The sequence below is a fragment of the Triticum aestivum genome, chromosome 7A, assembly GCF_018294505.1.
Source record: "Triticum aestivum cultivar Chinese Spring chromosome 7A, IWGSC CS RefSeq v2.1, whole genome shotgun sequence".
NCBI classification, from domain to species: domain Eukaryota; kingdom Viridiplantae; phylum Streptophyta; class Magnoliopsida; order Poales; family Poaceae; genus Triticum; species Triticum aestivum.
In genome coordinates, this window is record NC_057812.1 from 631326713 (window position 1) to 631340574 (window position 13862).

The window sequence follows — 13862 nt, forward strand, 5'->3', positions numbered from 1 at the left end:
GACGAGATCCGCCACACCGCCCCGCGCTCCACCGCTGCCCTCGCTCGACGCTGCCACCACCTTCGGATCCGCCTCGACGGGCCGCATCACCCCGTGCCTCCGCCCGATGCCGCCGACCACCGGAGTTGCCTCCCCGCTCGAAGCCGAGCCACTGCCGCCGTCTTCAACTTCGCCGGCGACCCCCACCGCCACGGTAACCCCGCTTTTCCCCTCAGGCGTTTGATTCGTTTTAGATGGCTACGATTAGATCGTCTGTTTTTTTTCTTTCGAATCGTTTTATTTTAGGCTCTGGTCGTCCGCTCATAACCACCAACGGGTGCATGTTTTCGTCCAATCGCGTAGTGCCATGTAGCCCTGCCCGATCAAATTTTTTTTCTTTTCTGTTTTGATTTAAAATTTTCAGAATAGTTTCTGTTTTAGATTGTTAATAACTTTTATGTTTTAGATCCAAATTAGTGATTCTTTTTTGCATTAGATTCAAAATTTATTAAAGTTTCTGTTTGTACAATTGTATTTCAAATTTGAGTAGTTTTAAATTGAATTTGATGAAATTTGCTCAAATCACTATTTTTGACGTAACTTGAGTTTTATAACTCCGATTTAGTTGATTCTTTTTGCAAATCGAAGCTCTTGACCTAAACTTTCTGATAAGGACAAATTCACTTAATTTTGGTACTGTTGGAAATTGTTTTATGTTGCAAGAATTATTTGCTTGGTTTTGATGATTTCCAAATTGTCTTCTTCGTTCTTTCCGATCTTTTGAGTGATTGCTTATGTGTGGTTACTATTGCTTGCTTAATATAGATTGACCGGAGTGTGACGAGTAGAACTAGCAGGAGTTATGAGTGCGAATCATCTTCATCAACCATACAAGGCAAGTTCACACTTTGATCATATCCCCTTATTACCCAGTTTTTATGCATTAGTTTCAATCCTCAAACATTGCATGGTTAGGACTTGTTAACATGTGGGTATTGGGAAGTAATTGATGAGGTAAAACCTATTGTCCTGCATTCAAACCTTGGGAGTTACTACTACGTTATGCTTATACTGCTATGCTATGCTCATAGACGTGGATTGGGTTTGAGTGTATTCCATGATAGATGTGAGATTGTTTACTTAACGGTTCAACTTAAGGTGGCAACTTTAATACACATCTGGGTGGATTGGTAGGGGCACCCTGGGGATATACCAGTGGACTTGCCCGGACACCTGGGGATATACCGTGTGATCATCCTATGGTTTGCCACCCAGGCTCAAAGGGATCATAAGATTATTCGTGCTAGAAACTTCCGTGTGCAGCCACTAGTTATTATGGGCTCTAGCATAGTTGAGTATGTTGCATGACCTCTTCCAGTGGTAGGCTAGCAGATGTAGGGGGTGTAGGTTGGTACTATCTACCCGAGGTTAGAGTAAATGCTTCTGAAAGACTGTGTCTCGGTCATCCGTTTCTCAAACACTATGTAGTGCGAGAAATCCAATGGAGGCGATCGAGTCTTGTGGGGAAAAGTGTGCAAACCTCTGCAGATTGTACAAACTAATCATGATTAGCCGTGTCCCCGATTATGGACATCTTGAGTATCTATTTCTTGGATTATCATGTTGATCTCATCACTCTATATAATTACTTTGTCGGGTTGTTAATTACTTTTAATTGGGATTGAGATGGGGATTTACCATTCTCAATGTTTTCAACAAACTTTGTAGTTAAATAAAAATGTATTCCTTTGCTGTAGGGAAAAATTGGGTTTATGCAAAAATGAACTTAGAGCTTTTCCACCAGCCAAATATGCATGTAGTGATAGTTATTATTCATCATTATCCTATGTTGTGAATTTGCCAGTACATTCAATGTACTGACCCTTTGTGGCTGCAACGTCTCATGTTGCAGGATTTTTTACGACGATTAAGTGATATGTTAGGGTTATGATTTCTACACTCAACTTTGCCGTTGGTGTTGATGGGAATCCACAACCTTGTTGTTACTTCCGCTATTTGGATTCAGGTAATAGTATTTACGTTACTTTATACATGTGATTTACCTCTGTTATAAATCCTCGAGTACTGTGTGTGTTAGCATACCGATCTAGGAATGACACTTAAGCACAGAGACTTGACCGTCTGAGGTCGGGTCGCTACAGGAATTACAACCGACTGAAATTGGAATTTCATTAGAAGTTTTATCCTATGCATCTGGTTCATCATGATCAAAATTATATATATATAATTTTTGGCCTCGTGGAGGAGAAAGTACCGCTCAAGCTTATATTCATGCCCCAATCATGAGCTCTCAAGAGTAATTATTATTCAGAATTTTTATGCTCGGCTTTCTCGTAATGATCAATCCATGCTCGATACTTCTTCTACTGGTTCTTTTATGAAGAAAACTATTGAATTCAAATGGGATCTCTTGGAAAGAATTAAATGCAACTCTGAAGATTGGGAGCTCGACGAAGGTAAGGAGTCAGGTATAAACCTTAAGTTTGATTGTGTTAAATCTTTTATGGATACCGATGCTTTTTGTGAGTTTTGCACTAAATATGGACTTGACTCTGAGATAGTAGCTTCTTTCTATGAATCATTTGCTACTCATGTTGATCTCCCTAAGGAGAAGTGGTTTAAATATCATCCTCCCATTGAAGTAAAAATAGTAGAACCTATTAAAGCTGAAGAAGAAACCATTACTTATAATGTTGATCCTATTATTTCTACTGCTTATATTGAGAAACCACCTTTCCCTGTTAGGATAAAAGAACATGATAAAGCTTCAGCTGTGGTTCATAATAGTTATACTAGAACACCTACACCCCCTGAACAAATTAAAGTTGAACATAGTATTCCTATGGTTAAAGATCTCTTGGTCGATGTTATTTATTTCTGTGATGAAGCTACTAGAATTGCTAAACCCGATGATAAAGATAAACACAGACCTATTGTTGGCATGCTTGTTGTTTCTGTTAAGATAGGAGATCATTGTTATCATGGCTTATGTGATTTGGGTGATAGTGTGAGTGGAATTCCCTTTACTTTATACCAAGAAATTATGAATGACATTGCACTTTCTCAAATAGAGGACATTGATGTTACCATTAAGCTTGCTAATAGAGACACTATCTCTCCAATTGGGATAGTTAGAGATGTTGAAGTCTTGTGTGGGAAAATAAAATATCCTACTGATTTCCTAGCTCTTTGTTCCCCACAAGATTTTTTTTTGTTCCATTATATTTGGTAGACCTTTCTTGAACATCGTTAATGCTAAAATAGACTGTGAGAAAGAAACAATTAGTGTAAGTTTTGGGGATGTGTCTCATGAGTTTAATTTCTCCAAATTTCATAGACAACCCCGCGATAAAGAATTGCCTAATAAAGATGAAATTACCCTACTAGGGAAAACCTTATACACAAAAACTTACCAGTAGCTGATGTCTACTACACAACCTTCTTCTTGTAGACGTTGTTGGGCCTCCAAGTGCAGAGGTTTGTAGGATAGTAGCAAGCTTCCCTCAAGTGGATGACCTAAGGTTTATCAATCAGTAGGAGGCGTAGGATGAAGATGGTCTCTCTCAAGCAACCCTGCAACCAAATAACAAAGAGTCTCTTGTGTCCCCAACACACCCAATACAATGGTAAATTGTATAGGTGCACTAGTTTGACAAAGAGATGGTGATACAAGTGGTATATGGATGGTAGATAATAATTTTTGTAATCATAAAATATAAAAACAACAAGGTAATGAATGATAAAAGTGAGCGTAAATGGTATTGCAATGTGTTGAAACAAGGCCTAGGGTTCATACTTTCACTAGTGCAAGTCCTCTCAACAATAATAACATAAATGGATCACATAACTATTCCTCAACATGCAACAAAGAGTCACTCCAAAGTCACTAATAGCGGAGAACAAACAAAGAGATTATGGTAGGGTACGAAACCACCTCAAAGTTATTCTTTCCAATCAATCCGTTGGGCTATTCCTATAAGTGTCACAAACAACCCTAGAGTTCGTACTAGAATAACACCTTAAGACACAAATCAACCAAAACCCTAATGTCACCTAGATACTCCAATGTCACCTCAAGTATCCGTGAGTATGATTATACGATATGCATCACACAATATCAGATTCATCTATTCAACCAACACATAGAACCTCAAAGAGTGCCCCAAAGTTTCTACTGGAGGATCACGACCAAAACGTGTGCCAACCCCTATGCATAGATTCATGGGCAGAACCCGCAAGTTGATCACCAAAATATACATCAAGTGAATCACGTGATATCCCATTGTCACCACAGATACGTGATACGTCTCCAACGTATCTATAATTTTTGATTGCTCCATGCTATATTATCTACTGTTTTGGGCAATATTGGGCTTTATTATCCACTTTTATATTACTTTTGGTACTAACCTATTAACCGAAGGCCCAGCCCAAATTTGCTATTTTATGACTATTTCAGTGTTTCGAAGAAAAGGAATATCAAACAGAGTCGAAACGGAACGAAATCAACTGGAGAAATTATTTTTGGAAGGAAACCTACCGGATAGACTTGGACCCTATGTCAGAAGATGAAGGAGGTGCTCACGAGGGTAGGGGGTGCGCCCACCCCCCTGGGGCGCGCCCCCTGCCTCGTGGCCCCCCCTTCGGTCCACCGACGTACTCCTTTCACCCATATATACCTACGTATCGTAAAACTTCCAGAACAGAGATTAGATCGGGAGTTCCGCCGCCAGAAGCCTCCGTAGCCATCGAAAACCAATATAGACCCGTTCCGGCACCCTGCTGGAGGGGGCAATCCCTCTCCGATGGCCATCTTCATCATCCTGGTGCTCTCCATGACGAGGAGGGAGTAGTTCTCCCTCGGGGCTGAGGGTATGTACCAGTAGCTATGTGTTTGATCTCTCTCTCTCTCATGTTATTGATTTGGCAGGATCTTGATGTATCACGAGCTTTGCTATTATAGTTGGATCTTATGTTTCGCCTCCCCCTCTTCTCTCTTGTAATGAATTGAGTTTCCCCTTTGAAGTAATCTTATCGGATTGAGTCTTTAAAGATTTGAGAACACTTGATGTATGTCTTGCCGTGGATATCTGTGGTGACAATGGGATATCACGTGATTCACTTGATGTATGTTTTGGTGATCAACTTGCGGGTTCTGCCCATGAACCTATGCATAGGGGTTGGCACACGTTTTCGTCGTGATTCTCCGGTAGAACTTTGGGGCACTCTTTGAGGTCCTTTGTGTTGGTTGAATAGATGAATCTGAGATTGTGTGACGCATATCATATAATCATACCCACGGATACTTGAGGTGACATTGGAGTATCTAGGTGACATTAGGGTTTTGGTTGATTTGTGTCTTAAGGTGTTATTCTAGTACGAACTCTACGGCTGTTTGTGACACTTATAGGAATAGCCCAACGGATTGATTGGAAAGAATAACTTTGAGGTGGTTTCGTACCCTACCGTAATCTCTTCGTTTGTTCTCCGCCATTAGTGACTTTGGAGTGACTCTTTGTTGCATGTTGAGGGATAGTTATATGATCCAATTATGTTATTATTGTTGAGAGGACTTACACTAGCGAAAGTATGAACCCTAGGCCTGGTTTCCTATCATTGCAATACCATTTACGCTCACTTTTGTCATTAGTTACCTTGCTGTTTTTATAATTTCAGATTACAAATACCTTTATCTACCATCCATATTGCACTTGTATCACCATCTCTTCGCCGAACTAGTGCACCTATACAATTTACCATTGTATTGGGTGTGTTGGGGACACAAGAGACTCTTTGTTATTTGGTTGCAGGGTTGCTTGAGAGAGACCATCTTCATCCTACGCCTCCGACGGATTGATAAACCTTAGGTCATCCAAATGAGGGAAATTTGCTACTGTCCTACAAACCTCTGCACTTGGAGGCCCAACAACGTCTACAAGAAGAAGGTTGTGTAGTAGACATCAAGCTCTTTTCTGGCACCGTTGCCGGGGAGGTGAGTGCTTGAAGGTATATCTTTAGATGTTGCAATCGAGTCTTTTAGTTTCTTGTTTTATCACTAGTTTAGTGTATAAAAGAAAACTACAAAAATATGGAATTGAGTTTGTCTCATACGCTTCATCTTTCTAATATCTTTCGTGAGTATGATGGAAAGGATAATTGTGCTCAAGTGCTAGAAGAAGAAATCTATAAAATGTTTGGAACTAAATATTTGAATGATGAGCTTGATTGCAATGTTGTTAGTATGAATTCCTTGAATATCCATGAAGCTAATGATATGCAAAGCCACAAGCTCGGGGAAGCTATGTTTGATGAAGATGATATTTTTTATCCCCCAAGTTTTGATGAGAAAATTTATTATGATGAAAGCATGCCTCCTATCTATGATTATTATTGTGATGACACGGATGCTTTGAAGAATAACAATAACAATGAACCTTGTCATCTTGATCTTAATTTTCAATCACATGATAGTTATTTTTTTGAGTTTGCTCCCACTAGTATTCATGAGAAGAATTTTGCTTGTGTGGAGAGTAGTAAATTTTCTATGCTTGTAGATCATGAAAAGAATGCTTTAGGTGCTGGTTATATTGTTGAATTCATTCATGATGCTACTGAAAATTATTATGAGGGAGGAACATATGCTTGTAGGAATTGCAATAATATCAAGTTTCCTCTCTATGTGCTTAAAGTTTTGAAGTTTTGCTTGCATTACCTTCCTATGCAAGTTGATTCTTGCTCCCATAAGTTGTTTGCTCACAAAATCCCTATGCATAGGAAGTGGGTTAGACTTAAATGTGCTAGTCATATTCGTCATGATGCTCTCTCTATATTTCAATTCTTATCTTTTATGTGAGCATCATTGTCATTATCATGCCTAGCTAGAGGCGTTAAACGATAGCGCTTGTTGGGAGGCAACCCAACTTTATTTTTGTTCCTTGCTTTTTGTTCCTGTTTAGTAATAAATAATTCATCTAGACTCTGTTTAGATGTGGTTTTATGCTTTTAATTAGTGTTTGTGCAAAGTAGAACCTTTGGGAAGTCTTGGGGAAAGTCTTGTTGATCATGCTGTAAAAAACAGAAACTTTAGCGCTCACAAGAACTGCTGCCATTTTTATTTGGAGAGTGCTATTTAGTTAATTCTTTTTGCAGATGATTAATAGATAAATTCCTCAGGTCCAGCAATTTATTTGAGAATTGTATGAGTTCCAGAAGTATACGTTTGATCCAGATTCTGTTTTTAACAGATTCTGTTTTTCATGTGTTGTTTACTTATTTTGATGAATCTATGGCTATTCAAATAGTTTATAAACCATAGAGAAGTTGGAATACAATAGGTTTAACACCAATATAACTAAAGAATGAGTTCATTACAGTACCTTGAAGTAGTGTTTTGTTTTCATTCGCTAACGGAGCTTACAAGTTTTCTATTAAGTTTTGTGTTGTGAAGTTTTCATGTTTTGGGTAAAGATTCGATGGACTATGGAACAAGGAGTGGCAAGAGCCTAAGCTTGGGGATGCCCCGGATGGCATCCCCTCTTTCGTCTTCTTTCCTCGGTAACTTTACTTGGGGCTATATTTTTATTCACCACATGATATGTGTTTTGCTTGGAGCGTCAATTTATTTGTTAGGATTTGCTTGCTGTTATTTAGAACAATGTTTTGCATCTTTTATTTCAATAAAGTGGCATTGATAGCCTTTACTATGCCTATGTTACAAGTATACATGTCGCTGTTTGAAAACAGAAAGTTTACCGCTGTTGCAATAATTCCCTAGAAAAGTCAGAATGTGATAAAATGTTGAAACCTTTTGCGTATTAAGATCTGATAAATTTAATACAGTGGTAATTTTATTTCATAATTTTTGGAGCTAGGGAAGTATGGATGTTGCAGCATTCTTTACAGACTATCCTGTTTAGGCAGATTGCTGTTATGTTTGCATTGTTTGCATATGGTTGCTTCTTTAATGATTCTATTTGAGGATACGACTATTAAATATGCAGAGGCATTTAGTATGCAATTTTGAATAATAATTTTAGTGATTTTCTACAGTAGAGTATGATAAGGTTTTTGCAATGGTTTATACTAACTTATCTCACGAGTCCTTGTTGAGTTTTGTGTGGATGAAGCTTTTGAGATTTGGGGAGACCGTGATATGAGAGGAATTAAGGTCAGAGCAAACTTATCCCCTATCGCCACTCATATGAAGTCAGAGCATGATTTATTTATTGATTGCCTTCCTTATGAGTGGCGATAGGGGACGAGCGATGGTCTTTTCCTACCAACCTATCCCCCTAGGAGCATGCGCGTAGTACTTTGTTTCGATAACTAATAGATTTTTGCAACAAGTATGTGAGTTCTTTATGACTAATGTTGAGTCCATGGATTATACGCACTCTCACCCTTCCACCATTGCTAGCCTCTCTAGTACCGCGCAACTTTCGCCGGTATCATACACCAACCATATCCTTCCTCAAAACAGCCACCATACCTACCTATCATGGAATTTCCATAGCCATTCCGAGATATATTGCCATGCAACTTTCCATAGTTCAGTTATTATGACACGCTTCATCATTGTCATATTGCTTTGCATGATCATGTAGTTGACATCGTATTTGTGGCAAAGCCACCGTTCATAATTCTTCCATACATGTCACTCATGAGTCATTGCACATCTCGGTACACCGCCGGAGGCATTCATATAGAGTCCTATCTTGTCCTAAGTATCGAGTTGTAATTCTTGTGTTGTAAGAAAATAAAAGTGTGATGATCATCATTATTAGAGCATTGTCCCAGTGAGGAAAGGATGATGGAGACTATGGTTCCCCCACTAGTCGGGATGAGACTCCAGACGAAAAATAAATAAAAGAGGCCAAAGAAGCCCAAATAAAAAAGAAAGAAAGAAAAGAGGCCATAAAAAAGAGAAAAGACCCAAATAAAAAAATAAAAAAATGAGGGAAAAAGAGAGAAGGGACAATGCTACTATCCTTTTACCACACATGTGCTTCAAAGTAGCACCATGATCTTCATGATAGAGAGTCTCCTATGTTGTCACTTCCATATACTAGTGGGAATCTTTCATTATAGAACTTGGCTTGTATATTCCAATGATGGGCTTCCTCAAAATGCCCTAGGTCGTGCGCAAGCGAGTTGGATGCACACGCACTAGTTTCTTTTGTTGAGCTTTCATACATTTATAGCTCTAGTCCATTCGTTGCATGGAAATCCCTACTCACTCACATTGATATCTATTGATGGGCATCTCCATAGACCGTTGATACGCCTAGTTGATGTGAGACTATCTTCCCCCTTTTTGTCTTCTCCACAACCACCACTCTATTCCACCTATAGTGCTATATCCATGGCTCACGCTCATGTATTGCGTGAAGATTGAAAAAGTTTGAGAACATCAAAAGTATGAAACAATTGCTTGGCTTGTCATCGGGGTTGTGCATGATTTAAATATTTTGTGTGGTGAAGATAGAGCATAGCCATGCTATATGATTTTGTAGGGATAGCTTTCTTTGGCCATGTTATTTTGAGAAAACATAATTGCTTAGTTAGTATGCTTGAAGTATTATTGTTTTTATGTCAATATTAAACTTTTGTCTTGAATCTTATGGATCTGAATATTCATGCCACAATTAAGAAGAATTACATTGAAATTATGCCAAGTAGCACTCCACATCAAAAATTTTGTTTTTATCATTTACCTACTCGAGGACGAGCAGGAATTAAGCTTGGGGATGCTTGATACGTCTCCAACATATCTATAATTTTTGATTGCTCCATGCTATATTATCTACTATTTTGGGCAATATTGGGCTTTATTATCCACTTTTATATTACTTTTGGGACTAACCTATTAACCGGAGGCCCAGCCCAGATTTGTTGTTTTATGCCTATTTCAGTGTTTCGAAGAAAAGGAATATCAAACGGAGTCAAAACAGAACAAAATCAACTGGAGAAGTTATTTTTGGAAGGAAACCTACCAGATAGACTTGGACCCTACGTCAGAAGATGAAGGAGGTGCTCACGAGGGTAGGGGCGCGCCCACCCCCCTAGGGCGCACCCCCTGCCTCGTAGCCCCCCTTCGGTCCACCGACATACTCCTTTCACCCATATATTCCTACGTATCGTAAAACTTCCAGAACAAAGATTAGATCAGAAGTTCCACTGCCAGAAGCCTCCGTAGCCATCGAAAACCAATCTAGACCTATTCCGGCGCCCTACCGGAGGGGGCAATCCCTCTTCGGTGGCCATATTCATCATCCCGGTGCTCTCCATGACGAGGAGGGAGTAGTTCTCCCTCGGGGCCGAGGGTATGTACCAGTAGCTATGTGTTTCATCTCTCTCTCTCTCTCTCTCGTGTTCTTGATTTGGCACGATCTTGATGTATCGCGAGCTTTGCTATTATAGTTGGATCTTATGTTTCTCCTCCCCCTCTTCTCTCTTGTAACGAATTGAGTTTCCCCTTTGAAGTAATCTTATCGGATTGAGTCTTTAAAGATTTGAGAACACTTGATGTATGTCTTGCCATGGATATCTGTGGTGATAATGGGATATCACGTGATTCACTTGATGTATGTTTTGGTGATCAACTTGCGGGTTCCGCCCATGAACCTATGCATAGGGGTTGGCACACGTTTTCGTCGTGATTCTCCGATAGAACTTTGGGGAACTCTTTGAGGTCCTTTGTGTTCGTTGAATAGATGAATCTGAGAATGTGTGACGCATATCGTATAATCATACCCACGGATAATTTAGGTGACATTGGAGTATCTAGGTGACATTAGGGTTTTGGTTGATTTGTGTCTTAAGGTGTTATTCTAGTACGAACTCTAGGGCTGTTTGTGACACTTATAGGAATATCCCAACGGATTGATTGGAAAGAATAACTTTGAGGTGGTTTCGTACCCTACCATAATCTCTTCATTTGTTCTCCGCTATTAGTGACTTTGGAGTGACTCTTTGTTGCATGTTGAGGGATAGTTATATGATCCAATTATGTTATTATTGTTGAGAGGACTTACACTAGTGAAAGTATGAACCCTAGGCCTTGTTTCCTATCATTGCAATACCGTTTACGCTCACTTTTATCATTAGTTACCTTGCTGTTTTTATAATTTCAGATTACAAATACCTTTATCTACCATCCATATTGCACTTGTATCACCATCTCTTCGCCGAACTAGTGCACCTATACAATTTACCATTGTATTGGGTGTGTTGGGGACACAAGAGACTCTTTGTTATTTGGTTGCAGGGTTGCTTGAGAGAGACCATCTTCATCCTACGCCTCCTACAGATTGATAAACCTTAGGTCATCCACTTGAGGGAAATTTGCTACTGTCCTACAAATCTCTGCACTTGGAGGCCCAACAACGTCTACAAGAAGAAGGTTGTGTAGTAGACATCAATACGCACGGCAACACATACATCAAGTGTTCTAAATTCTTTAAAGACTCAATCCGATAAGATAACTTCAAAGGGGAAACTCAATCCATTACAAGAGAGTAGAAGGGGAGAAGAAACATAAGATCCAACTATAATAGCAAAGCTCGTGATACATCAAGATCGTGCCAAATCAAGAACACGAGAGAGAGAGAGAGATCAAACACATAGCTACCAGTACATACCCTCAACCCCGAGGGAGAACTACTCCCTCCTCATCATGGAGAGCACTAGGATGATGAAGATGGCCACCGAAGAGGGCCCCCCCTCTGGCAGGGTGCCAGAACGGGTCTAGATTGGTTTTCGGTGGCTACAGAGGCTTTTGGCGGCGGAACTCCCGATCTATTGTGCTCCCCGATTGTTTTAGGGTATATGGAGATATATAGGCAGAAGAAGTACGTCAGGGGAGCCACGAGGGGCCCACGATGGTGGAGGGCACGCCCTAGAGGGGTGGGCGCGCCCCCCTGCCTTATGGCTCCCTCGTTTCTTCATTGACGTGGACTCCAAGTCTCCCGGGTTGCTTTCCTTCCAAAAGTAAGTTCGGTGAAGTTTCAGGTTAATTGGACTCTGTTTGATTTTCCTTTTCTGCGATACTCTAAAACAAGGAAAAAACAGAAACTGGCACTAGGCTCTAGGTTAATAGGTTAGTCCCAAAAATCATATAAAATAGCATATAAATGCATATAAAACATCCAAGGTTGATAATATAATAGCATGGAACAATCAAAAATTATAGAGATGTTGGAGACGTATCAACATCCCCAAGCTTAATTTCTGCTTGTCCTCGAGTAGGTAAATGATAAAAACATATTTTTTGATGTGGAATGTTACCTAACATATTCATTATGTATTTTTCTTTATTGTAGGAAGAATATTCAGATCCATAAGATTCAAGACAAAAGTTTAATATTGACATAAAAATAATAATACTTCAAGCATACTAATTAAGCAATCATGTCTTCTCAAAATAACAAGGCCAAAGAAAGTTCATCCCTACAAAATCATATAGTTTAGTCATGCTCCATTTTCGTCACACAAGAATGCTCTCATCATGCACAACCCCGATGACAAGCCAAGCAATTGTTTCATACTTTAGTAATCTCAAACTTTATAAACCTTCACGCAATACATGAGCGCGAGCCATCGATATAGCACTATGTGTGGAATAGAATATGATGATGGGGGTTATGTGGAGAAGACAAAAAGGAGAAAGTCTCACAACAACGAGGCTAATAAATGAGCTATGGAGATGCCCATCGATTGATGTTAATGCAAGGAGTAGGGATTGCCATGCAACGGATGCACTAGAGCTATAAATGTATGAAAGCTCAACAAAAGAAACTAAGTGGGTGTGCATCCAACTTGCTTGCTCACGAAGACCTAGGGCACTTGAGGAGGCCCATTGTTGGAATATACAAGCCAAGTTCTACAATGAAAAATTCCCACTAGTATATGAAAGTGACAAAACAAGAGACTCTCTATCACAACGATCATGGTGCTACTTTGAAGCTCAAGTGTGGAAAAAGGATAGTAGCATTGTCCCTTTTATTTTCTTTTATTTTTTTATTTTTTTATTTGGCCTTTTTTGGCCTTCCTTTTTTTGGGACAATGCTCTATTGATGATGATCATCACACTTCTATTTATTTACAACTCAAGAGTTACAACTCGATACTAGAACAAAGTATGACTCTATATGAATGCCTCCGACGGTGTACCGGGATGTGCAATGACTCAAGAGTGACATGTATGAAATATTATGAATGGTGGCTTTTCCACAAATACAATGTCAACTACATGATCATGCAAAGCAATATGACAATGATGATGTGTGTCATAATAAACGGAACAGTGGAAAGTTGCATGGCAATATATCTCGGAATGGTTATGGAAATGCCATAATAGATAGGTATGGTGGCTGTTTTGAGGAAGATATAAGGATTATTATGTGTGAAAGAGCGTATCATATCACGGGGTTTGGATGCACCGGCGAAGTTTCCACCAACTCTCAATGTGAGAAAGGGCAATGCACGGTACCCAAGAGGCTAGCAATGATGGAAGGGTAAGAGTGCGTATAATCCATGGACTCAACATTTGTCATAAAGAACTCACATACTTATTGCAAAAATCTACAAGTCATCAAAAACCAAGCATTATGCGCATGCTCCTAAGGGGATAGATTGGTAGGAAAAGACCATCGCTCGTCCCCGACCGCCACTCATAAGGAAGACAATCAAATAACACCTCATGTTTCAAATTTGTTACACAACGTTTACTATATGTGCATGCTTCGGGACTTGAAAACTTCAACACAAGTATTCCTCAAATTCACAACTACCCAACTAGCACAACTTTGATAGCACTATCTCCATATCTCAAAACAATCATCTAGTATCAAACTTCTCTTAGT